General features: G+C 39.8%; 1 protein-coding gene across 2 annotated transcripts in view; it reads right to left on the minus strand.

Annotated features, from left to right (window-relative positions):
• Window positions 1–27479, minus strand: part of Adk (adenosine kinase) — a 400038-nt gene that overhangs the window by 78108 nt on the left and 294451 nt on the right. The gene's annotated exons all lie outside the window — the stretch shown is intronic.

Genomic DNA, 27479 nt, shown 5'->3' on the forward strand with positions numbered 1-27479 from the left:
GTTCACGGTGTCAACCAGGAAGTATTCTGCCCTAGCGTTCTTAACACCAATTAATCAAAACTTTAGTTCAGTAATATGTACTCACAAGAAAAAGAGAGGAACAAATTAAAGGAGACAGTGATTAGGACAATGAACAAATCTGTAAGATGGGACATTTATAGGGCAACAAGTTTTGTCTCTTTAACTAAAGTTAACCTCAGATAAACTGGGGAGGGAAATGAACAGACCCAATACATGGACCTTAATTGGGTCCTATTTTAAACAGACCAGCTGTGAAAGACACTTTAAGAAAATTAAATTGAGAATTAGAAAACACGAGGAATCAATAGCTTGAAATTAGGAATGATCAGTGTGATAAAGAAAATGTCTTTAACTTCTAGTGCTGGACCCCAAAGTATTTAAGGATAAAATGTCACAAAATTTGTAACTTGGAATACTTTTGGGGGGAAAAAACAAAGGGAAGCCAATTTGACAAAATATTGACAACTGTGCAATCTAGATGTATGTGGTATGTGGGCGCAATACTTCCACTTTATATAACCCCCAGCCCCTGTTTTAAGACAAGGTCTTGCTACATAGCACCAGCTGGCCAGGAACTGTTAGGCACGTAAGACTAGCTACAAATTCATACAGCTCCACCTGCTTCTGCTTCCCAAGTGCTGGGATTAAAGGTTCGGGCCACTACACCTGGCTTTTGTCTAAGAAGAGGCTACAAAAGTTAACTCTTAAAAATGTTTAAAAATTTTAGCCGGGCGGTGGTGGCGCACGCCTTTAATCCCAGCACTCAGGAGGCAGAGCCAGGCGGATCTCTGTGAGTTCGAGGCCAGCCTGGGCTACCAAGTGAGTTCCAGGAAAAGGCGCAAAGCTACACAGAGAAACCCTGTCTCGAAAAACAAAACAAAACAAACAAACAAAAAAAAATGTTTAAAAATTTTAATACACAAAATTCTTTTAAATATTTTATGGGCACAATTTAATGAACATAAATGATATAGTCTAATGCTTTTCTAACAGGCTACTGAAAGACAAAACAGAGCAAACCCCTGAAAACCAAAAACCGACCCACATCAATGTAACCAAATCTTTACGCTTTTACTGTTTAGCTTGTGCATACATTTTAATTTTAGGAATGATAGAAAAATGGAGGCAATGTTACTTTTCATTTCTACTTCCCTCTTGAAAGTGAAAAAAAATTGCAGACAACTGTCAAGAGTCTCTACATCTTAACTTACATTCCTCCAAAATTATCTTTGCCAAGAGATATTAATAGAAGGATGGGATTTGAGCCCAAGTAGTGAGCAGATCCAACTCAACCCGAACGACGGCTGCACCAAACCATGTAAGGCAGAAAGTACAGTCAGTGCCTTTAAAATAAAAGTGGAGAGCTCCTCCATGTTGAGGGAAATACTAATGAGGAAGTACATGCATGCACTTACGATCCACTATGCTAAAAACAGAGATTTAGAAAACCCATAATTTTGAGGGCGTGGAAAGGTCAGAACGCATGATTAAGGTTGAAGAGTCAAGTTAGCAGGGACTCTTAAGCTGAGTCAACTTAATGAACAAACAACTCAGTTCATTCCTAGAGAAACATCAGGATGACCAGTGAGCTGCAGCTGACAGCGATGACGACGATGACGACAGGCACAACACATGCAAACCCTTGGCTACCCTCTTTTCAATTTACAAACAATAGAACCTTGACACTTCACACAGTTAATAACATTTGTTGGCTGAGATATCAAGGCAAAGGATAAGGTTGAAAAGACATGAATATGGTGTTTTCTAAGCTGTCATAATTAACTACATGAATTTTTAGATGAATAATGCAACTGAATAGCTCTGCTGAGAACTACTACTATACTTACTATTTTAGTTTTATTTGTTTTATGTATATGAGTGTTTGGCCTGCATGTAAGTATGTGTACCATGTGCATGGCTGATGCCTGCAGAGGTCAGAAGAGGACATCAGATGCCCTGGAACTGGAGTTACCAACGGCTGTGAGCTACTGTGTGTGGGTCCTGGGAAGCACACCTGAATTCTTTATGAGAACAACAAGTATTCTTAACCAGCCCCTACGGACTACTTTTCAAGCTCAGCCTGGGCAGCAGTGGGTTCCAGGACAGAGGGTGGGATGAGGGAGCTTCAGGGTCATTAGAAAGAATGTGAAGGGTTAAAACTGCATATGACAGAAAGGCTGAAAGTCCATATGCAGTTAAACCAAGGGAAGGACAGTGCTGGCATTTGAATTCGGGGCCTCAAGTTGCTAGGTAAGTGCCACATCACCAAGTTAAATCCCAAACCCATTATATTATTTGTATGGAATAGGCTCTTAGGTACTTCAGGCTGGACTTGAACTCTCTAATCCTCCTGTCTCTGAGTGCTGATTGCTGGTGTGTCACCAGGCCTGGCTATATTGCTTCATAATGCCAGTTTTTCACAGGTACTAATAAATTAACTGTAACTTGGTATATATGCATATTTTTTCCTTTTAGACAGGGGCTTCCTATGTAACTTAAGTATGTAGTCTAAGCTGGCTTTGAACTGTCTCTCTTCCTGCTTCCAGCTCTCAAATGTTAGGACTTTAGGCTTGTGCCACCATGCTTAGCTTCAAATCATTATTTTTAAAGGAAGGCATGCCTGAGGACATTTTCACATATGTAAACAGTTCCAAGCACCAACGCATTTCTGGCTGAGGAAGGACATACTCAGGAAAAGCCAACTCAATTTTCTATCTTAGTGCCTCTTCACACAGGTTTGCTGAGCTGTGCTCTATCACCAGAACAGCCAAGTCCTTGTTCTATGCCTTAAAATGATCTTCTCGTCTGGCTTCCTCTCACCTTCCTTTGATCTTGGACTGGTGCCCGAAGTCACACCATTAGAGAAGGCAGCTGTCTCATGTCACTGTGGACTCTGTCACCACTAACCTCTGATCTGAAGGTGTTTGTGGATACCATCATGGAACAGGATTTATTTTTCCCCCTTAGCAAAACAAACACAACAACAGAGGGGAACAGTTTGACCCAGCAAGAATTTTAAGTAGAATTTTTGCTCTCAGATTCACTGCATGAAAGAGCAGAAAGAAAAGGCAGCGAGTCAGAAAACAGGGGAGAAAGAATGAGCATAGATGGTGGGCAGACAAGTGAGGCGGGCTCCAAATATCAGGAGTAATTCCAAGTGAACTGATCCCACTAAATTGGAAAGGACTTGCTAGTGCCATTGCAGGAAAAGTGAGAAAAGAAAACAAGCAAGTCCCCATCTGTGCTGCCCCAGGGCGCCTCGTACGGAGTCTCACAAATCTAATGAAGCAGTCAGGTTAAAATCCAACCACAGAGTGGCTGTGACATGTGGAGAACAGCTAGGGTTAGAACAGAGAAGCAGGGCGGTTCCTAATGCAGGTGATTATCCATGTGATAATCATTATATTTACAGGCTTTCCATTTCAGATCTGACATAAGAAATCACAAAGGAGGAGGGATTAAGGAGATAAACAACCGACTCGGGAGGCTCTCCTGCTCCCCCGAGAGTGTAGCACTTCCATTCATGCATGGCAAGCAACACAAGCAAAACTAAACAGGCCTGGGAAGACTATTCTCATCAGCCTGCACCTCACATGGACGCTTCTTTCCATTTTTGACAACTTTCACCATCATGCCTTTTCAGAGACAGGTCACAGTTTCAGAATCCTTCCATTGTTGAATATGCTAACATGCAGCATTTTTCCTTTATAACAAATGAAAATCGTATGATATGCCTTTTGCAGTAACTGAGTCATTTCTTCCTGCCTAGAATGAGTGTCGTCAATAAGATGATACATGATTAAAGTCTTACTCATGTCTACACCACGCCACTTAGGCGTCACAGAGGGCCTGCTGCTTCACCAGGCTAAAGTGTGCTGCTCAGAAGGTGCCAGATAGGGATTTTGAAATGGGGTTTTAAAAACAAAGCTGGAATTCATAGTTAATGAAACTGGGATGATTACATTAAGAGCCTTTTAAAAGGGATTAGCAAGCTATTACTTAAAAAGTACAATCCTCAGATTATCCAGAAAAAGAGAAAAGCAAGGGGATGTTTATGTGCACAAAAGACAACTGTTCCTTTTATAATCAACTGATGAAAAAAACTTATTTTGTCTAACGCACACAAGTTTTTTACTTAAATTAAGCAGAATTAATGAAATTGATATAACTAAAATTACTATGTTTATGCTCATTTCAATCATTTGTAACTAGTTATTATAGAAATATAATTTCTGAATATTGGCCTGGAGTCATTAGAATTTTCCAAACTCAGTTATTAATTATAGGAAGGTTTTCTTTCTACACAGATGAGTATGACTATTAACCCACAATACTGCCATATCTCCTAACTTTGACCCCCCCACTTTCTGTGTTGTACTTCAAGACAATGGACCCAAGTTAAAGCTCCCATGTGCTTGTTAACGTCCTGCATCTCAGACATGAGGGGTCCTGGGTCTAGGCTGAAGCAATAAGGGAGATTCAGGTTAGAAGCCAGACCACAGTGCACTCATCTGAAACACCCTGCTTGCTGTTCCAAGTGAGGAGACAGCAGAAGATTCAAGGGTTTGGTAGTGTGGCTCTCACTGGCAATCTCCATGGTCCATACCCTAGTCCTGGAGTTAGAGCACAGGAAGATACCAAGGAGAATAGGGCACAGACCAATGTTTCTTTTCACATTGTCTACCTTGCTATCAGAAAAATATTTACTCCTAAACATAGATTTAGACTAAGAGCATCTGTTAGGATAGAGGGCCCCAGCTGTTGCAGATCTTAAAAAGATGAGATGAAAACATGACACTCTAAGTCCTAAAGAGTGTGAAATGGATGAAGCTAAGGCATGATGGCATCTCTTGTCCGTTTTTCTCTCTAACTAGAACGTATATATAAATTCTTCTCTATACAACAGAAAATTCAGACCTCTCTATATATTCTGTTCTTTTTGGATGGCTTTCATTGCAGTAATAGCCAACATGGGAAGAGTATAGGGCTTAAAGGAAAAGACATGAAGTTCCAGTTTTAAAGCTGATGGAGCAAGTCACTCAGTGTATTAGTTTCTTTATTTATTAACTAAATTTTGTTCATTTGGGGTTAAAATCAATTTTATTTTAATAAAAATGGAAACACTTCACATAAAACTATAAAGTCATTTTGCCTACTGAATGCAAACTCTTAGATAATTTTTAAAAAGTAGAAGACCCGGAATATGCCTATCTTACCTGAAAAATCATGTGTTGTAGTAGCCTCTACAATGACTTGGTTATCTCTGACTGGTACTCAGATCCTTGGACAATCTTCCCTGGAGTGTGGGCTATAGTTAGTTAACCTGCTTCTAATAAATGACCAAAGTGTTTTGTTCATTCTCCTTAGCCTACTCTTTCTACCTTACTCCGCTAACTCGCTAGGCTGCCATATTTGAAGTACCCTCATGGTGAGGAAAATGGCCAACATGCACAGTGAGCATCTACGTCTTGACAGCTCAGCAAGGTGATCAGAACCTGGGTTAATTCTAATTAGTCCTATGACAGACCCTTAATCAGAGGTGCCAAAACTTCAAAGTAGTGTGTTCAGAAGACCAATCATTGAGTAAGAAAGTTTAGATACATGTTTTTAAAATACTTGGATAGCTCAGTATGGTTGACCATTTCTTTCTAACTGAGAAATACCCTGTACAAGTTTTTTTTTTTTTTTTTAAATTTCCATGTCATATGTTATTCTAGGCTATGGTACTCTTACTGAGGCTACAGTAAGATTTTTAAGTAGTGCTGGAATATCCAGGTGAGAAAAAGATTGAGTTAAAGTCTAATACCACCGTGAGGTCTGCAACAGCTGTGGCAGCGATGAACCTCCAAGTCATACTGAAATTTAATGACAAAGAAATACCTGTTGTTCCCTTCTTTTTCACATCACATACATCAGAATATAAAGACATGTTGTTTAAACTTCTAAATGCTTTCTTATGCTGTTTGTCAGACTATGAACTACCTTTTCTTCATGCTATCCATAAAATCATTTATACATTTTCATATGAGATTGCATTAGTGCTAACACTTCAAAAATTTTATTATTACCAATAAGGAAAAGTTTTAATTTATAAGAAAATGAAGGCTGGAAAATTGTTAAGTAACATTTGAGCCTGGGAACTGCTCTTTAAAAGAAATTTCATTCACAAAAATGTCTGAACTGGCTTTTCCAAGGAATATAATGTATAACTTTTTGGAGATTTCCAACCTGTGCTCTGACATTTATTACCATATGCTTCCTGTCTGCAGAATGCTGAATAGAAATATTATTTAACATTTATTGAGTGCCAGAAACTCTGTGGGCCAATGTGTAACTATAAAGACAGACATGGCCTCTGTCCAATATGTATATAATAAAAGTTAGATAGTCAGTATATAAATTATGCCTCTATTAATGAAACTAAAAAAATATTTAAGAGACAGAACACAAACCAAAGAATGGGGCTTAGTTTGTGAGACTTAACCCTTCCACAGAGTGGTCTATTAACTAGCTGATTGCAACGCATTAGGAGGAAGAGCAGTGAGTTTTTACCTTTAAACACACTAACTGGTGGTAACTAAAGGGAAAGTGAGGTAAGTAGGAGCTTCACCACAACTGAAGACTGATTATCTACACAAAGTGGCTGTTAGAACAATGTAAGTTTTTACTCAGTGTAAGTGGTGGTGGTGGTGGTGGTGGTGGTGGTGGTGGTGGTGGTGGTGGTGTGTGTGTGTGTGTGTGTGTGTGTGTGTGTGTGTGTGTGGTAAACGTACTTGTTAGTGTGAGTATGCGCACGTGTGCATGCATGAGTGTAGAGGCCACAGTTTGTGTTGGGTGTCTTTCCTTGATCACTCTCCCCATTAATTTTCTGAGACATAGGCAGTCTTTCAAGAAACTTGAAGCTCATTGATTTGGCTAAGGGGACTAACTAGAGGACCTGGGTTCAGTTTATGCTCATGACTGTCTATAACTCCAGTCCTGGGGGTCTGGACACTCTCTTCTGGTCTTTGCAGGAACCAGGCTCATACATGGTGCTCATACATATGTGCAGGCAAACATTCGTACACACAAAATAAAGATAATCAAATCTTTAAAAAGAATGAGGAGAGGAAAGCCTATGGAAAAACCTCATGAGGTATTTTATTTCATTTCATAGGACAGTATGAGCTTCAGCATAAAGGCTTATGTCATTTATTTGCTCAACAAATGCCAACCTTTTCCTTTGTCTGAAGTCCTAAAAAGAAGAGTGGCTTTCATTTTACAGACAGAGATTTAAAGGTTTGAAAAGATAAAAGTATACCCGAGAACACAGAGCTATTAAGTATTAAAGGTGGCATCTAGATTTGTGGCTGATAAGACTTACTAGTGTGAATGCAGGTAGACACGCATGTGCATGATGTGTGTGTGTGTGTGTGTGTGTGTGTGTGTGTATGTGTGTGTGTGTGTGTGTGTGAGAGAGAGAGAGAGAGAGTGAGTGTGTGTGTGTGTGTGTGTGTGTGTGTGTGTGTGTGTGTGTGTGTGTAAATCAGATGTAGCTTCTGGGATAATCTAATGGCTGAAAATGGGACTTTACTGATGTCTGAGAGTTTCCTATTTTTCACCCTTCCCTAGAAAACCTCCGCCTTGGCTGCTCATTGCATATCTTTTTTCCTTTCTTCTGTTTCTATGCTTTCCTGCATTTGCTTAATGTCCTAATGAAAAGTAACTCAGCTACCAACCTTTTCATCTTGTCCCCGATTCTCCTGAGTGAGGTGGGCATGGGTGGGAGGTGGACTTCTCATTCCCCTCTATTTGATATCATTGCCAGATATCCTGCTGTACTTTCTGAGTCCTTCTGACAAGGTCCAAATTCTGCCACATCCAATCTATCCCTGCAAGACCCATGCTTCCAATCCTCCTGCCTCACAACTTGGTCATGCCTGTACTTATTCTTGCAAGTATGTCTGTTATAGTCTACCACCTAGTCTCACCCAGTCAGAATGCATCTTTGTACACAACCATAAGGCTGGCTTTTGCATAAAAATTTTCTGGTCAGATTTTTATATGTATGTATGGTGTGTACCATGTGCCAGTCAAACTAGAATGCTTGCTAGTCTCTGAACACGCCCCAGGCTTTTCTTTCTTTTTTTGCCTCCATGCTACCTGGCACATGTAGGCACTAAATGAATTAGAATACCTTCAACCGCTCTTGTCAAGCTCCTACCTATCCCTCCAGGGTTAGTTCAGCCATCTTTCTCTTAACGGAAAGCCTTCCTGAATTGTTCATGAGTGGCTTCCTGCAATGCACAAGGATTTTGCTAGAGCTGTAAAAGGCTTCCCAAACTGGCAATTATAGAAACATAGTTATTTGTATAGATAGCTTATCTTTCTTATTGGACTATAATTTCTTCGTGCAGAAACTTTTTTCCTGTTTGCATAAAACAGATAATAAACCCCTGTTGACTTTCCAAATGATAAGAGAAAAGCAAAGAAGAAAAGACAAACCTCTAAGTACTGCCTACATGATATCGCCCTGATTTCTTGTGGTTCACACTTTATTATCATTGCTTTTCAAAAACAGGGCCACGCTATGTAGCTCAGGCTAGCCTAGAATTGATCTTCATCCTATCTTTGCCTTCCAAGTCATAGGCTTACAGTTTTATTTCTTTCTAAATAAACAAATCAGTTTCTTTAGAACACATAGTATGAAACAGGAAAATGTGCATTAGAATGAATTAAGCTGACAAATCAAATGTCTTTGCTAAAAAAGTAAAAGGTCATTCAATCGCTGTGTTGATATGTTTCTATAACCTGTGTTTCCTGCCATACCTACAGGTTTCCTGCTCTGGAAAGCCACTCTCGGCATTAAGGTATCTGTTTTCCTTCCAAGTATAAAATCAGGGGAATAGATTTTCCCATAAGAATGTTGAACTCTGAATTTTCATTATTATAATAACATTTTCAAGGTTGAATGCAGGCTAGACATTTTTGGCATACAGTGAATATCAAGACCAGCATAGCAGAGTAAGGATAAAGGTTTGTTACAGAAAAGTAGCAAAACATAACAAAAAACTGAGCTTGGTGTGGTCGTTTGAAGGAGAATGGCCCCCACAGGCTCGTATGTTTGAATGCTTAATCCCTAGTTGGTGAAGTAGTTTTGGAAGGATTGGGAGTTGTGGCTTTGTTGGAGAAGGTGTGTCACTGAGGGTGGGCTTTGAGGCTTGAAAAGCTTGAGCTAGGCTACCTAGTCTAGTTCTCTCTACCTCTACCTTGGATAAGATGTAAGCTCTCAGCTACTGCTCCAGCATGCCTGTCTTCCACCATGTCAGCTACTGCCACCATACTTCCTGCCATGATCATCATGGATTCATCCTCTGAGTGAGTGCCTTCCTTTATAATCTGCCTTGATCATGATGTCTCTTCACAACAATAGAACAGTCACTAAGACAAGATGTTTTTACTTTGTGTATGTGTGCATGCGTGTGTGGAGGCCATAGGTCAACATCACATTTCTTCTCTTGCTCTACACTTTATGTTTGAGATAGAGTCTTTCAATAAACTAGACCCTCAGATTCAGCTAGACTGGCTGGCCAGCCAGCTCCAGGGGGCCTCCTTATTCTGCCTCCCCAGCATTGGCGTAATAAGAATTTGCTGTTATGCTTGGCTTTTTTTAAAAAAAGACTTTATTTATTTATTTTATGTGTATGAGTGCTCTATCTGCATGTGCAGCTTTATGGTGGAAGAGGGCATCAGATTCCACTATAAATGGCTGTGAGCCACCATGTGGTTGCTGGGAATTGAACTCAGGACCTTTGGAAGAGCAGCCAGTGCTCTCAACCACTGAGCACTGAGCCATCTCTCCAGCCCCAGTTTTTTTTTTTTTTTTTTTTTTTTTTTTTTAGTTTTGAGACAGGGTTTCTCTGTGTAGCTTTGCGCCATTCCTGGAACTCACTCTGTAGCCCAGGCTGGCCTCACACTCACAGAGATCCACCTGGCTCTGCCTCCCCGAGTGCTGGGATTAAAGGCGTGTGCCACCACCGCCCTATGCTTTTTAAATCCGACTTGAACTCAGCTCTTCATGCTTATGCAGCAAGCACTTTACTGACTGAGGCATCTTCCTAGAACTGTTGTGAGGATTGAGTTATCCATAAATGATGACCTTTATATTACCCACTGCTAACCAACAACTGACAGTAACCTACATTTCTTATTTTGAAAAGATGGCAAAGAAAGGAGCCACAACAAAGTAAAGATATATTATTGAAATGAAAATGATAAAGCAAGGCTAGTAATGCAGCTTATTGGTGAGACACTAGTCTGGAAAGAGATAAGCCAGGGAGGTGAATGAACACAGGCCTCAAGATCTGTTCTGTCTAGGGCTTTCAGAAGCATTCTAAATTACTGAGTGTTCCTAAAGAAAACTTCCTGTGCAATTATGGAATGAAATACGAATTCTCATTAATATCCCCAAAGCGAAATACATCACATTTATAAGATTTAATGAATGTGTTATACTTAAGTATGAGCTAGTCTGGACCATTTGACGAGTACCTCTTATGTGATCACTGTGACAGTGTTAGACCTTAGGCATGTAGAAAATCTCTTGGTTATGATGATTAGGATAGATTATTTTGTTGTTGTTCTTTGTGGTAAAAATAAAAGAAAGTAGCAATAACAACCTTCCATTTCCAAGAATTTTAGTAATGGACAAGCATACAAAATACCATTTATTTTTGGTTATATGACACTGATAGGTTCCTTTGATTAAATAAAAATAAGGCAAAAAAATAAAGATGGGAAGTAGAAGTAAAGGTATAGTATTTTGTGATTAAATTAAAAGGAAAGAACAAAAGGAAGAACTGAATTTTCTCTCAGTCTAGAAGGTCAGTAAAGTTACTAGTGCATCGGAGAAAGACAGACATCTAAATAAGTAAGACATGTAGTATTGTCAGTTCCATGTGAAAGGGAAGAGAGAAAACATGATAAACACAAACCATTTTAAATAATGAGCATAAAAATGCAAAATTTCAGATATAAACAATGAGTTTCAGGTGAAAGTCTTTTCTAACTCTAAAATTCAGTGACCATAAAATGTATTTTTTTGGGGGGGGGGCTTTCATAGTCATAGACAGTTAAGGAGGATCCCCTAAGGAAAAGTCTAGAGATTAAGAAATTTAAACCCTGGTATCTGTAAAAGGTAAAGTCATATTTTAAAAGATGACAGGAAAAGACTTGTTACATCTTTCTAGAAATCAAAATACAAGAAACCTTTCTCTTCATTCACGGATACTTGAAACAAGCTCTTGCCAAGAAAAATAAACTGTAAAGTATGTACGTTGGAAAATATGAATCATCACTGGTCTTCAAACTTACATTTAATAATTAGGTTGCAGTTTCAAACAACGTGCTGACTCCCATGAGGCTTAAATACAAGTTCAATAAGAATTTTAACTTTACAGATGGCATTTAGATATGGTCAGGAGTAGAAACAAGAGCCATGTGGTGGAGGAAGACTGAAGGCGAAGGGAAATGGAGGAGAAACTGAAGACAAGGAGGCTGAAAGGTAATGGAGAAGAGGGAGGGACCCAGGAACAGGCGGAGAGCGAACACCGTGGCAGCGCTTCTGTGACTAAAGGCAGTAGGCAAGTGCTCATAAATTTTATATCATGCATTTCTTATTTGATGGGATTCCCAATTAATGCTATAATAAAAGATGAGGCACCTGTCATTTAAGAGGCAGGAATTATTTCAGGAGAACTTTGTGCCAATTCTCAAGGAATTTTCGAACATATGGAACTTGGCACCACATGACTGCAAGTTACAATTTGCCCTTTATTCTACAATCAATTTGGATTTTATTTAACTGTCTTTTAAAAGTTTTATTCCATCTTAATTTTAATCATATCCATTAATCTAAGAAATAGAACTGCAAGTGGGGTCTTATTACATACACTATTACACGTCCTAATAGTCAGGTCCATGCATTTTTCCTGATAGGAACTCTTTAAAAACCACAAGGATCACAGGCAGCAATCTTCAGTTGCTGAAATCTGTATGTTGCTCACTTAGCTGTTAGGCGGCCAGGCACGCAAACCCCTGGACTTTCCAGGCCAACGCTAAGGATATGATGCTGCTCCAGAACCACGGCTATGCTAGAGCACCAAACAGGCTGTACCCTAAGACTGTGATTTGGTTCCCCATGACATACTTCTGATTTTTTACTTTGACTCAGCATCCTGCCTCCCAGGGCTTTAGAACTATCCTTTAAATAATTTAGAGTCCCACAGATCAATGTCCATTTTTTTCTCCATGTTACTACTACTTAGCAATTTCTTGGAGTGCTCCTGGGTACAGACATGGAAGAACAAAAGAGGGAGAGGTCTATTCAGAGGGGCTGACAGAAAATACCTAAAATGAGAAGCTACTCACGTGTCTAGCTGTGACCAAGATGCTCTTGTCTTGGGAGGTAGCTGATCCCCTGAATGTTAAGCGCTGACATGGCTTAACATGGAAGCCTTAGTATGGGTAGAACACAGGGGAAAGCAGACAACAGTTCACTCAATGCTCCATGTAATTAATACCTTTGGTGGGGAGAGGGAGAAAGTGTCCCCAAATAGGGCAGTTTCTTAATTAATTTAGGAGGAAGAATTTCAAATCATGTTTCATTTGAGGAAAGTAAGATTAAAGTAACTTTTTAGGACAAATATGGAATTAAGAACAAAGATATATCTATGGAAAGTCAGTCAGGAATAGCTTGTTGAAACAAAGATTTCTGTGTTTGGGAGAAAAATAGCAAAAGCATAGAGCATATGTATTAGAGGATGCTAAGAGAATCATGGGACTAGGGTTCATGGGTCATCAAAAAGAAGCACCGTTGGTTTCCCTAGGCTTGAGAAGGTTCTCATGTCTGAAAACATCAGGCAGAACATAGCACAGGCCTACCTTCTCTTAGATAGCGCTCTCTAATTCTTGATGGTCTTCTTGGGAGATTTCTGACTCTAGGGAAAACTGCTAGAAGGCATGGATGCAGGCAGCAAAGAGAGATCTGGGGAGGCTGCTAAGTTAATCAGTTAATTTTTACACACACACTTCTTAGGAAATTATACAACAGTACTCATCAAAGTAGCGAGCATGATATGCTACATGGATCACAACAGCAACCACAGTACATGGTCATTTTACTCCCTGTCCGTATTTGGTTTTTTTTGGTTTTACCAGACAGGGTTTTTCTGTGTAGTTTTGGTGTCTGTCCTGGATCTCGCTCTGTAGACCAGGCTGGCCTCGAACTCACAGAGATCTGCCTGGCTCTGCCTCCCAAGTGCTGGGATTAAAGGCGTGCGCCACTGCTGCCCGGCCAGCACATTTCTTAGTTTCATTAAAAATACCTATGTCCTGAAATAAAACTAGGAATATTTACAAAATACCAATTTGGAACTCAGACTCAAGAAAGCTGTTGGAGGGCATGTTCCAGTGTCTAGAACATAGCATCCACTTTGGTGACCCATCCTTTTGCTGATCAAGCACCTACAGTGTATGATGAGGAGACGACAGCAGAACAGTAATTCAGTAGAGATTAAGGCAGATCAAGCTGGTTTGGTGGTATGGTTGAACAAGGGCTATCTGAGAATGATGTTTAAGTGGAGACCTAAGAATAAATTTGTTAGGTGAGTAACACTGAATAACAGGGCAGAAAGTCAGTCAGGACAGAGGGCAGAGCATGTGCAAAGGATCTCAGCAGACAGGAGAAAGAGGCACAGAGGCTGGAGAAGGACTAGTGCAGAGACACGGTTAAGGACACTGAATTTTGTTCCACATGAAAAACAAGACAAACATTAGAAAACGAAAATAAAATAAATACCCATAATACAACACAATCAAAGAAAAAAATGCTCAGTGAATGTAAAGCAAAGACAGAAACCATTTACTTTGCCCTTGACCTAGTTTACAAGGACCATTTTAAAGTCACGGAGTAGAAAATATAATGCAAGTGTACTTGACACAAAAGACACCCATTCGATTTCTTGCCAAAGCAGGCATTTATTGAAAGCATATGTACTATATTAAAAAGGATCCTAAAGTTTTATGTGCCAGATTTGATAAGAGATCTAATTTATATTCTGGCATTTAGCTGGAAGCCTAGATTTGTGATGCAGTAACACAATAAGAAGTTGATTTTCCCTGTTCTTTAATAGGTAAGTTGCATCTGCATGAACATTAACAATCCCAACTAGCATAAGCTGGTCCACTAATGTAAAATAAAAAGGTTAGAGGTCAAGGACAAGGGGCCCATCAACTAAAGGAAACCAGACAAACTGTTAATCAATGAGAGTGTGTTTGCAAGCACTGGGTTGTAGTCAAGCCCTTGAACTCACACTTATATCAATGGTTTCCTAGTGAGTGTCGTTAATGCCCTAGTTCTGTATTAACTGCTCCATGTATGTATTAAAGAAGGGGATAAAAGGAGGCTCTTAGTCTTTTAAAATGTCCTAGGCCTTACTGATTGAAAAGCACGTACTAAGCATCCATGCATCAGGCAAGGGAGCATGAAGAACATGCAGCACTCCCTCACACTTCCCTGTGACAATACTTTCAACCATTGGCACCGGTGCTTGCGAACCTCCCTTTTCTACTAGGTTGCTCATCATCACATCAGGAGAAGTGCCAGGCTCACAGCAGGACTTAAATATTCATCTAACTAAGAAATGTTTTGGGGGAACCAAGGAAAGTGGGGGTATTGTACACAGGCTCAAAAGCACTAGACAGAAATAGGTAAGCACATTACAACTTCACATGCAAGTTTCTCTTAAGCTAGAACATCACTGAAGGTAAAGTTCTAAGGGAATTCATTAGGTACAACCACAAGACAAATTCAGGAGTCTGACAAGAGGGAAATACAATTTGTCACTAATCCCTAGGTGACCGCTTTTTTAAAATTTAGTTTTCTTTTCTTTCTTTTTCTTCTTTCCTTCTTTCTTTCTTCTTTCTCTCTCTTTCTTTCTTTTTCTTTCTCTCTTCTTCCTCCCTCCCTCCCTCCCTCCCTCCCTCCCTCCCTCCCTCCCTCCCTCCCTCCCTCCCTCCCTCCCTCCCTCCCTCCCTCTCTTTTTGTTTTTTTGAGACAGGGTTTCTCTGTGTAGCTTTGATGTCTTTCCTGGAACTCATTCTGTAGCCCATGCTGGCCTCGAACTCACAGAGATCCACCTGCCTCTGCCTGTCGAGTGCTGGGATTAAAGGCGTGCACCCACCACCACCACCACCACCACCACCACCACCACCACCACCACCACCACCACCACCCGGCTTTCATTTAGGTTTTTTTTTTTCCCCCCTCGAGACAGGGTTTCTCTGTGTAGTTTTGGTGCCTGTCCTAGATCTCACTCTGTAGCCCAGGCTGGCCTCGAACTCACAGAGATCCGCCTGGCTCTGCCTCCCGAGTGCTGGGATTAAAGGCATGTGCCACCACCGCCCGACTCTTTTAGGTTTTTAAGAGCAAATTTTATGTGGATTACAGGAAACAAAACCACAAGAGGCAAAGAACAAAGTCATCTATTTATGAGAAATTCGATGGGACATGTTCTTCTGGGTCCCATGTGTACACATTCTCCATTCTAGGTAACTGAGATGGCATAATATATATATCATGCTTTCCTGTAAATTGTGAATATTCATCAATTCAAAAAATCCCAAATGATCTGAGAATTCTGATAACCAGGAATACACTACACTAACAGAATCAAAATCATTCCTCCACCCCAACCCCTTCTCTCACTCACCTTATTCTGACCTAGAACTTATTTTACAGCTTAAGTCAACTTCAAACTCATGGCATAGCGATCCTCTTGCTTCAGCCTCCCAGGTACTGGGAGGATAGTCCTATGTCACCAAATTTGCCTCATTCTACTTTTCTTTTAAAGGACTTCTTGGTTTTCTGCGTATGGGTGTTTGCCTGCATGTATGTTGTGCACCACATGTGTGCAGTACCTATGGGGGACAAAAAAGAGTGCCAGTTGCCCTGGGAATGGAGTTACAGGTGGTTGTGAGCCACCATGTGGGTGCTGGGAATTGAACCCGAATCCTCTGGAGAGCAGTCAGGGCTCTTAACCACCGAGCCATCTTTCCAGCTCCTCAATAGGTTGTTATGTAATGCCTTCTAACATATTTTGAATCTTCCAAAGAGAGTCAAACTTATTCTCCTAAAGGCATCTCTAAAAGTTAGTTCAGTATTTATATTTTTACTTTTCTATCCTAAGTATCACTGGTGTATTAAGAGAAGAAGCATCTCTGGTAGACCTGAATTGGCAAACATACAGATAACTACTTAGTCTACTTATAAATCTGGGCACACTCAGAAGTTTTGATAATTTCTTCATTTTTACATTCTAGAAATGACTTCAGCCAAAGCTTTCCAACCAATAATACTTTCCTTTAATGAACAGTACTGCTACTGAAGACATGGATATTTTTTGGGTTTTGTTTTAGTGGAAGGAGTCTTTGTACAGTGTGGGGTAATAACAATTTTTTTATTATTTAACTCTAGAATGTGATTATGATAAATATTCTGAACAGGATCATGAGCTCTTTTAAGATAGTATAATCCATACTCTTAACACATCCCATTAATTTTCTTTTTCTTTTGTGAGAGACTAGCAATAAAGCAAGCATGCTAATAGATAGTTTTTGACTTTGGTAATCCTCAGAATAGTATAGAGAACCATAGTTTGGCTTCTATCTAAGGGAAGTTTTCCACTATGTGTGAAATACTGGTTGCTATGCTTTTTCTACTAATACCGTAACTTGGAAGAATGTATGTCTTCTAGCCACAACTCTAAAAGTTATACATATAAATGCATATGTAAATTACTGTTCAATAAGTTTCGAAAGGGCAAAATGCTTGCTAGTGTTGTCAGCTTTTACTGCTGTTCCCCATGTTACATGTTACTTTACAGCAACATTGAGAAGTGGCTGCTGACCACTGCAGAGAATTCCACCTGTTGCTAGGCTGAAACACTGCTGCCAGTACGATTAGATCCTTCTTGAGAATGAACAGGAAATAGTGGCCCATCATCGAGGATATCTAGCAAACTAGGACTTAAATGACTAACTTTTGTAAATGAACAAATGGCTACATTGGAACCCCACGAAAGCCACAATTAGTGATTATTAAATAAGATAGTGGCCACAAGCTCTAACATACAAGACAAACACAACTGAATGCAAATTGCAAGATTCCATATACAAGGGTGGTGGTTTGGATGAGAATATCCCCATAGGCTCTGGCACTGAAATATTAACCCCCAAGCAGTGGTGCTGTCTGGTGATGCTTAGTGTGGTCTTGTGCAGGAAGTATGCAACTGGGTCAGCCTTTGAGGCTTCAAGATCATATACTATTGCCATTTTCTTCTCCGCTTCCTGCTTTTGGTCCTAGATGTGAGCTTCCTGCTGTTCTAGCTGCCACACTTCTCTGCAGTGATGTTGATGGACTGTCATTCCTCTGGAACCATAAGCCCAAATAAACCCTTCACTTTAAAAGTTGCCTTGGTTGGGCTGGAGAGATGGCTCAGTGGTTAAGAGCACTGGCTGCTCTTCCAGAGGTCCTGAGTTCAATTCCCAGCAACCACATCCTTATGAGATCTGGGGCCCTCTTCTGGCCTGCAGGGATATGTGCAGACAGAACACTGTATACATAATAAATAAATAAATATTAAAAAAAAAGTTGCCTTGGTCATGGTGTTTTATCACAAGAAGAGAAAATTAACTAATAATACAAGAAAGTACCAAAACTAAAGTCAAAAGACAAACTAGGAGATAAAAGTTTACAAATCAACTAAGGATTAATTTTTTAAATCAAGTGAGAACAAAAAGACATCAAAACAGTAGAAACCCACCCCCCAAAGAATTCAAAACAAAAATAAACACGGACAAAGAAGAAACTGACAGAAGAGAAAAACACAAATGCCCCTAAAAAAAAAAACAAAAACAAAACAAACAACCTTGAAGAAATTCAACATTAAACCTGGAAACACAAATTTTAAAAACTAAATGTTATTTTAAAATGTTCAAAACCTGAACAGGTGCCTAACTAGGAGCACAATTCTGTGTGTGGCACATGTGCACATGCTCATGTGTGCACACAGTTGCAGAGGCCAAAGGTCAGTCTTGGGTGTCTTCCTCAGTTGCTCTTCACTTTGTTACATTTATGGATTTGTGTGGGTGTGTAAATGCTTATGTGTGTAAACCACAGGACAACTGTGCTGGTCAGAGAACAACTTATGTGAGTTGGCTCTTTCCACCATGTGGGTCCTCAGGGATCTCAATTCAAAGTTAGGTCATAAGATTTAGACCCAAGCACCTCTACCAGCTGAGTCCCCTCCTCAGCCCCCACCTTATCTTTTTGAGAAAGCATCTCTTCACTGGACTTAGAGCATACCAACTTGGCTAGCAAGCTGGCTAGCCCAAGAGCTCTTTTTGTCCCTGCCTCCTCAGTTGTGGGATGACAGGTGCAGTCCACTATGCCTAGCTTTTTTATATTGGTGCTGGGGATCCAAACAGAGGTCTTCATGCTTGTGTGGCAAGTATTTTTCTGAATGAGCCATCTCCATGGCTCCAGGAATGTTTTGTTAAAATGTTTCTGGGAGGCACTTTTGTAAAACTTATTTATAAATTTTCATTTCCTAAGAACGGCAGTTCAAGTCTGGAGATTGAGAACATATGGAAATATTTATACAAAAGCACATAAGATACACTTACTATAGTGCTCTTCACAGTTAGGAAAACCACCCAAAGCCCCAAGCAGGGGAACAAACCATAGTGGATTCATCTAACAATATTTAGTCCTGAGGTTACAGGTGCTTGCTAATGCACCTCGCTAATAATAACAACTCTCATAAAAACTTTTCAAAGACAACGCTATGACAGCGCCATTGATGGTTTGTTCTGTTTTGGTGCTGTGTGGATACTGAAGTATCCACATTGTTTATGTAATACAGCTATGTGGGTTTTCAATTACAACTGGAAGAAAACAATAACCACAAGTATTATAACACTCAACCTATGTTTTGTCAGTGGTAGCAAAAAACAAAAACAAACCAAAAAACAAATGCCCATTTAGCTTCATAAATTTACTTATCTGAGTGGGAGGCCCCAACTTTCCCATTCCAGGTTTCAGTCAAGTGTATAACAAAATGAAGGAATAAAGTACAGCACAATTGTTCTTCATAGTCTTAATAAAGAATCAAAAATAAACTTTTTTTGAGGGGTTGTTAGATGTTGTAGGATGTGCCTGTAAACTCAGCAGGCTGAGGCAGGAGGCAAGGCCAGTCTGGGTTACCGTGAGAATCTGTCTCAATCTCAAAACCCCAGTCCCTACCAAAAATACTTAAAATTTTTGATTAGTAGTTATAGAAACAATAGAGGTAGAATGGCCAGCAGCCCAAATTCGAATCGACTTTGGTTTATATATAGCCAGGAAAGTCACATACTAACATTTCCCTAATATGCCACAGTACTTGCACTGCTTCCCATAAGAGCCAAGAAGCCTCAGTAAATGGGGTATGCTTCTATGTATCCTTGAGATCTGACGTCCTATCCAGATACATACTCTAAGAATTCAAGAGACTGATCATAGAAATCTGAAGTCCCCAGGCTTAAATTGTGCAGAGAAATAATGGTCCTACACGAAAACTAATAGCATGCTTTCAGCTGTGCTTAGCACCCTTCTCTCCCCAAATTCTAAAACAAACTTGTATTTTTCAGGTTCACTTTCTCTTCAGAGATAGTATTTTACTAAGGAACTCTTTCTTTAGAGAGAATAGGAAACAAAACAAAACAAAACAAACTAAGACTGGCTAAAGATCAAACAGTTAAGACTAAGAAAATGTTTCCATAAATACTATATATACTCCCATCAAATTTTTGAAGTAGCACTGATTTTTTACGGAAAATATTTAGTTTAATATACAGAGTTCTGCTGGTCAGCTCTACTGGAGTTATTCTTTTAGCTCAGTGGCAAAGAGCTACACATAATCTAGTACAGGAGGCTTGAAATACACTCCTGCCAACTGCCTTTTTATTTTTTTCTTTTGCTTTCAAAGCTTTCCGATCAATGATAAGCTATCTGAAGGGTATGGAATGGAAGTTTGTATATGCAGTCCTTGTAGAAAGTAAGTGGAGCTCATATGGTGTATTGCTGTTCTCTATTTTAGAACTAGCACGGGAACCACGTGATATGCTCATTGCTATGGTAACTACATTTCAGTGGGGAGCAGGAGAGCAAACAGGCATGTAAAACATGTATAAGTTGTCAATATGTAAGTAATTGCTGCCCTGGAGCTGCAGTAACTTAAATTTCATTGATGCATGACTTCTTAGAATAAAATCTACCTTCTATTTTTTTCAATGATGTTAATAAGCCTCCACTCCCTGTAATGCTTTCTCTATTAAAAACAAAACAAAACAAAAAACAACCAAATGATTAGTCTTTTACACCACTACTTTAGTGGCAGCTTCTACCCTATTACTATTGCTACTGACTAAAGGGATAAAAAGCCTCGGCCCTGGTCAGTACGAAATATGCCCTAGGTTCTCTTCTGTGAGGGCTTGAGATGTTACAAGAAGGGAAGCCTATGATTCCATACTAGAGTTAATAGTCAGGTGTTCTGGTGGGAAGAACAAAAAAAAAAAAAAAAACAAAAACAAAAAAAAAAAAAAACAAAAAACCAAAAGTCAAACAAGATCCTACTAAGACTTTATTGTGCTGAATTCCTTTTCCATCAAGCTCTGGCTATCCAGCATCATACTGACATATCTCTACCAGTGCTGACTTGACTTTAAATCCTCCATATGATGTTGCTTATGAAAGAAACCTTGACAAATTTCTCTTGCTTTCTTGCTTGCTCCCTTTTTATTCCCACTTCTGGCCTATGGGTGGTTACCTGGCGCCAATGACAAATATGCAGGGACGATGAACTTTCACTTTCCTGACTTCTGCCACATAGCCCAGGCTGGCCTGGAACTTACCTCTGTAGTTCACACTGCCCTTGAAATGATCCCTGATGGTCTTCTGAATGCTGCCATTACATGTGTACATCATACTGTGTGGCTAACACAATTTTTTTTTTTTATAAGTTAAAACGCAGGGGCTGGAGAGATGGTTCAGAGGTTAAGAGCACAAATCATCAGGAAGACCTGAGTTTGGCTCCCAGCATCCATGTGAGGTGGCTCACAGCTCTAAGTCCTGCTCCATGGGGATACAGTCCCATGTTCTCCAAATGTACCTACACTCAAGTATACTTACTGACACATATATACATAGCTAAGAGATAGTAAGAATTAAATCTTTAAACATTTAAATTTTATACCAAATTTCATCCTATCTTAAACTTGTGGCCACATATGAATTGCACAGTGGTTATATTTCAAATAAGCTAAATCAGTATATACACAAAATTATATTTTATATCATAAATACCATGAGGTTCTTTTTTTTATTTTTTATTTTTGAGACAGGGTTTCTCTGTGTAGCCCTGGCTGTCCTGAAGCTCTCTTTGTAGACCAGGCTGCTGGCCTTGAACTCACACAGATCCACCTGCTTCTGCTTCCGAAGTGCTGGAATTAAAGGCGTGTGCCACCATGCTTGGCACTCTGAGGTTCTTTTGAGACTAGATTCTATACTATATTATAGGAAACAAATACTCTGGTGGTAAAACAAACATTAGTATCAGAATGGATTACCGGGGGGGGGGGAATCCACTATTCTTATTAGTAGGTACTATTAATTGACATGAAAAGTCTTGCACTGTAGTAACTTCCTAGTTTAGAAAATATGCTATCATTTTATTGGAATCTAAAGGAGAACCAACTAATGGAGGCTATATTGACAGCCGTCATACCTTATACATTCAACTATTCATGGAGAAAGTAAAATGAAAAGACTATAAATTTGTATTTGTGTACTAAAAAGAAACTTATACTCTTGGATGTTTCAGCAACAGGAATATTTTCTTCAAACTCACTGGTTCAGTGGCACCATATGGAGCCTGCTGATCTTCAGATACCAAGAATGCCTCCAAGATACATTTCATTCTAGTGTGTTAAAACTTTCTACCCTGCAGCTGCCATTATAACTATATAATTCATGCCCTACTATAAAAATGCAAATCATATGGCTTACTCTGCTATAGACACAGAAGTGATTTCTAATGGTGTCTGTATTTCTGAGACATTTCAACTCTTTGTTATAAGTATCCCATACAAGGGAAGCTTCTCCATTTTCTCCATGGCCCAGACTAGCCTCAAACTCACAGATTCCCTTGCCTCTGCCTCCCAAGGGCTGGGATTAAAGTCATGTACCACCACACCTGGTCCATTAATCTCTTTTCAAATTTAACTCCTGCTGTAGGGTTAAGGAAAGGACTGGAAAGAGGACAAGAGATAAAAACACACAAAAGTGTTAAAAACAGAACATCATATAGTGATAGGAACTTCTGTTACATAAACAATATGGGTTAATCATGGAAATATAGTAATAAAGGCAAGATTTAGGAGTCTCTATAGCATACTTTATCATATTAATAAAGTTGTTAAAGAGAAGCACAACCTAGCAATATATTGTATAAGGATATATATGAATACACACATGCATATATATGTACCTGTATCTTAAGGAAGTGTGTGTATGTGTGTATGTGTGTGTGTGTGTGTGTGTGTGTGCACGCACATGCACACGTGCAAAGGAAATGAAAACACAGAAGTCAGAATGGCATCAGTTCAGCAGAGAATTGGCAAGAGCTTTAAATAACAGAGGCAGAAATATGTGCTTTGTAATGTACATATGCTACACATATTCTTTGAAATATATTAAATATTTCAGAATAAAAGAAAAAAGGAAAGGAGAAAAAAAGAAGGAAGGACATCAATACATAATTACCCTTTCATGGTCAGATCATCACAGACCCCATTTTACCATAAGAAACAATAAACAACACAGTGCACGCAGCTATCACGGGAAATCTCCTTTGTTTTTGATATAAAAGCATATGCAGGACCGGGAGGTAGCTCAGCTGGCAGTGTTTGCCTAGCATGCATGAAGCCCTGGGTTCCATCTCCAACACTGCATAAACCAGGACTGATGGCATACCCCTGTGTTCAAGGTTATCCTTGCCTACACAGTGAGTTTGAGGCCAGTTTGAAATATGTGAGACCTACGCTCAAATAACAAAAACAAGACAAGACAAGAAAAACCAAATGCAAGGAAGCAAAAGATCCACTATTTTCCCATTGAGGTTCTTTAGACAATTTGTGTAGATAATGTTTTTAGCTTGTATGTCAAATATATGCAAACAGTAAATAGCACTAACTGCAATTCTAGTATCTTTTATTCCAGAAACAGAGGTAGAATTTGCATTGTAAGAAAATAAAAAAGGTAAGGCCAGAAGCAGGGGGATGTCTGTAAGTTCTAGACCAGTCAGAATTACATGCTGAGAACTTGTCTCAAGAAAAGAAACAAAACAAAACAAAACAAAAACAACGGTGAGGTTGGCCTTGACAGTATATGCCTGCTTGGCCAGCACCCAGGAAGCCGAGGCAAGAGGGATTATGAGTTGGAAGCTAGCCTGTGCTATATAGTCAGACCTGTCACAAATAAATACCCCCAAACCAACCAAACCAAACCAAAAAAGAAAACACAGAACTAGGGATGCTCAGATGGCTTAGAATTGACAGGATTTTGTATTTTTGAAAATTGTATCTAATATCTCCCAAGTTTTCACAATTTTTTTCTTCCTCCTCTCTGTCCCGTTCCGCCATGGCCACCATATTTACTTCTTACCAATCAATTCTATACTCACAAAACAGCTTTCGGTTTGTGGATTGTTTCTGTCATCTTAAATGGTATAATTAAGTCAGGCATGGTGCTCACACCTACAGTCCCAGCCCTGGAGAGACTGACGCACCGAGAGTAGTCCATACCGTGGAGCAGAGCTGTGGCTCAGTCCCACGCCCCCAAGTGGCATACATCAGAATATAAACATTTGCTTATGTCTGACTCTTGTTCAACCCGGTACTCCCGAGTTTACATTTGGAGGTCTTTAAAGTATGTTTTAAAAATTTATTTTAAAATTGTGAATGTATGTGTGTAGGTTATGAGCACCTGAGCGCAGGCACCCACAGGGGCTGGAAGAAGGTGTTGAGTTTCCTGGAGCTGGAATTCCAGCTGGAGTTATAGGTGGCTGTGGTCCTCCAGATACGGGTGCTGGGAGCAGAACCCGGGTCCTCTGTAAGAGCAGTACACACTCTTAACTGTTGAGCCATCTCTCCAGTCCCAGGAGTCCATCTTTTATTTTAGTTTTAGTTTTAGTTTTGTTTAGTGTTTCGGATACAAGGTCTGGCTATGCAGCTCTGGCTGGCCTGGACTTCACTCTGTAGTACAGAATTAACTTCAAATTCACAATCCCCTGCTTCAGCTTTCCCAGTGCTAGGATCATAGGTATGTATCAACATGCCTAGCAATACTGAATGTATACCCCATAATATGCACAAAAATTATCCTGGTGATGGACATTGTTTCCTGCTGTAAGTCTTCTAGTTGCAGTCTTTTTGTGAATGCAGGTTTGTCATTTTGTGGCTGGACCGATCATTATCTTAAGTGTCTTTAGCAAACAAAACAACTGTACCGAGGTATTTAATTTATAGAAAAGATTAACCTTCCTTTAGCGTGAAGTTTTTGTGTGAGCAATGTCCAAACCTCACCACAATCTGTCTTAGAATATTTCCACGACCCCCTAAAGATACCTGATGGCTAATGACTACCAAATCCTCCTTTGCTCCGAGTATACTATTTCAACTGTGACAAGTATGTAAAGCCTTGTGATTTAATAAACTTACTAAAAATTAAAGTGAAATCACAATGTAAAAAACAAAGAAACAAGACATTTTCAAATCTAACTAATACTGATTGTAGGGGCTTATGAAAACAGCTTTTTAAGGTTTGTCCACTATTGTTACTTAACTTCCAAATCTTTACTTCCAATTAAAAAGCATGTTTTTTCCCAAGTGGAAAGGCCCTGGGACGGTAGGTGGCGAAGTGCTCGCTGTGAGCGTTGAGTCCTCGGTGCCATCTCAGCACTCATGTAAAAAGTTGGCTGTGGTTATGCTCACTTGTAATTTTAGCACCGGTGACTGGAGACACATGGAGCCCCCCAGGTGAGAGTCCCTGTTCACGATTTAATCAATGTGGCATATTTCACAGTTAACTGGGAATTAACAGGATCAGTTGGGGAAAAACAAGGCCTCCTATCCACTAAATGAACTCGGAAATATGTGTATGAATCTGTACACCAAGTATGTACATTTATAGAGTAAATGGCATAAAATCAGAATGAATATGATCTGAAAATGTTTCTGCTTGTAGTTTAAATGCAGGGATCTCTGTTTAGTATTGGTTATGGTGTAGGAGGAAAATTATGTATAACCATATTTCTTTACACAGCCTAGGATGTCATGTAATGCTTAATCTCACTTTTTCCTTATCAGTTTTACTTCCGTAATGATGTCTGTTGATGGAAAGAAGTCTTTAACTTTAGGGGCTGATGAATGGCTCAGCTAGTAAAGATGTGTTAGGAAAGTAAAGGCTTGCTATGCAAGCCTGGTGATCCAGGTTTGATCCCTGGAACTCAAATGGAGAGAACTGACTCCCAAAAGTGTTCCTCTGACCTCCACCCACACGCTAGGACATTCAGGCGTGTTTATGCATACACATAAACACCTAATAACAATACAATTTTAAAAAATTAACTCCTTAATTTTAGTTTTCTTGATTGTTCATATTTTCTGCTAATAGACATATTTCCCCACAAGTTTGCAAGACTTTATTGTTTCACACTGATGTATAATTCACACCGAACTAAGTTTTGCATATTATGTAGGGTAAGGGTGAAGTTTTCCCATGTGAATGTCCAGTTGTATCTTCCTCTTACAATGTCCCGTCTGCTGTGAAATGACTCCATGTGTGGGCCTATGTGAGACACTACACACATTTTGGTCTTCAGACCCTGACTTGGAGCTCCTTCCTTAAGGTAGGATACAAAAGCTCCAATATTTTCTGCTTCTGTCAGAGTTAGCCATAAAAAAAAAAAAAAAATACCTGGAAGATCAGAGGACCCAGTTTCTTAGAGGACCCTGATCTATGCCTGGGAGGAATGTGGCAAACACATACCCAGAAGAACCTGATCAGACAGGCCTTGTTGGGTTCCTCTATCCAGTTCATTACCATCAAAGCCTATCCTTTATGTCCAACACATTTCTTTCTTTCTTTTCTTTTCTTTTTTTTTTTTTTTTTGGAGCTGAGGACCAAACCCAGGGCCTTGTGCTTGCTAGGCAAGCGCTGTACCACTGAGCTAAATCCCCAACCCCCACATTTCTACATAGATATAAATACACCAAGTTATTTCTACATGAGGAAGTCTACACACACACACACACACACACACACACACACACACACACACACACACACACAAAGACAGGGTCCCTAGAGTGTTCAGTGGTTGAACATAAGGTGATTCCTAGAGGGTGTTGTGACCTCTGCATTTCTTTATCCATATGCTTCATAATAAGCTGGTAAATATGTGTCCCTGAGTTCTATGAGTTGTTCTAGCAAATTAACTGAAACCAAAGTGGAGGTTGGAGAAACCCAAATTATGGTTAGTAGGTCAGGGGCAAATGTAAATTAACCTGGCTTTGTGACTAAAAAGGGATTAGCAGCAATTTGGGGACTGGGATGAGGGTTCTTGGGGACTTAGCCTGTGACCTGTGTTATATCCAGGAAGCTTGTTAGAACAGAACTGAATTATGGCACTCAGGCATGAAATGTCTCACTTGGCCTCTTCTCATAAGGATGTATTTACTTATTTTATGTGTTCAGGTATTTTCCTCTGCCTGTATGTCCATGTCCCATGTGCATGTCTGGTGTGCAGGAAGGCCAGAAGAGGGTGTACACCCGGGATTAGAGTTACACACAGTGTGAGCCACCATGTGGGTACAATAAAGCAGGTCCTCTCGAAGAGTCACCACTGCTTTTAACCACTGAACTATCTCTCTCCATGTGGACCATAATGCTTACAAGGTAAGCACTTTCCTTACTGAGCCAACCCTCAGCACCTTGCCTCTTTCTTCTTTACCAAAAAGCATTTCACTACTTTGATCAGACTGGACTTGAACTTCTGGCTACGAGATCCTTTTGCCCAGTCTTCCTACTGGCACACATCACTGTGCTTAGCTCAGAAACTGGGATCAATTAGGCAGCAAGATGGCCAGAGTGGGCAAAGTGCCTGCTGCCAAGCATACAACCTGATCTCCAGTAGGAGAGAAGCAGCCCAAAAAAGCTCTCTGGGGCTAGAGAGAAGGCTCAGTGAAGAGCATGGACCACTTTGGAAGAGGACCTAAGTTTGCTTTCCAGCATTAGTGCTGGGCTCCAGATCTGACACCAT

The sequence above is a fragment of the Peromyscus leucopus genome, chromosome 9, assembly GCF_004664715.2.
Source record: "Peromyscus leucopus breed LL Stock chromosome 9, UCI_PerLeu_2.1, whole genome shotgun sequence".
Lineage (NCBI taxonomy): Eukaryota > Metazoa > Chordata > Mammalia > Rodentia > Cricetidae > Peromyscus > Peromyscus leucopus.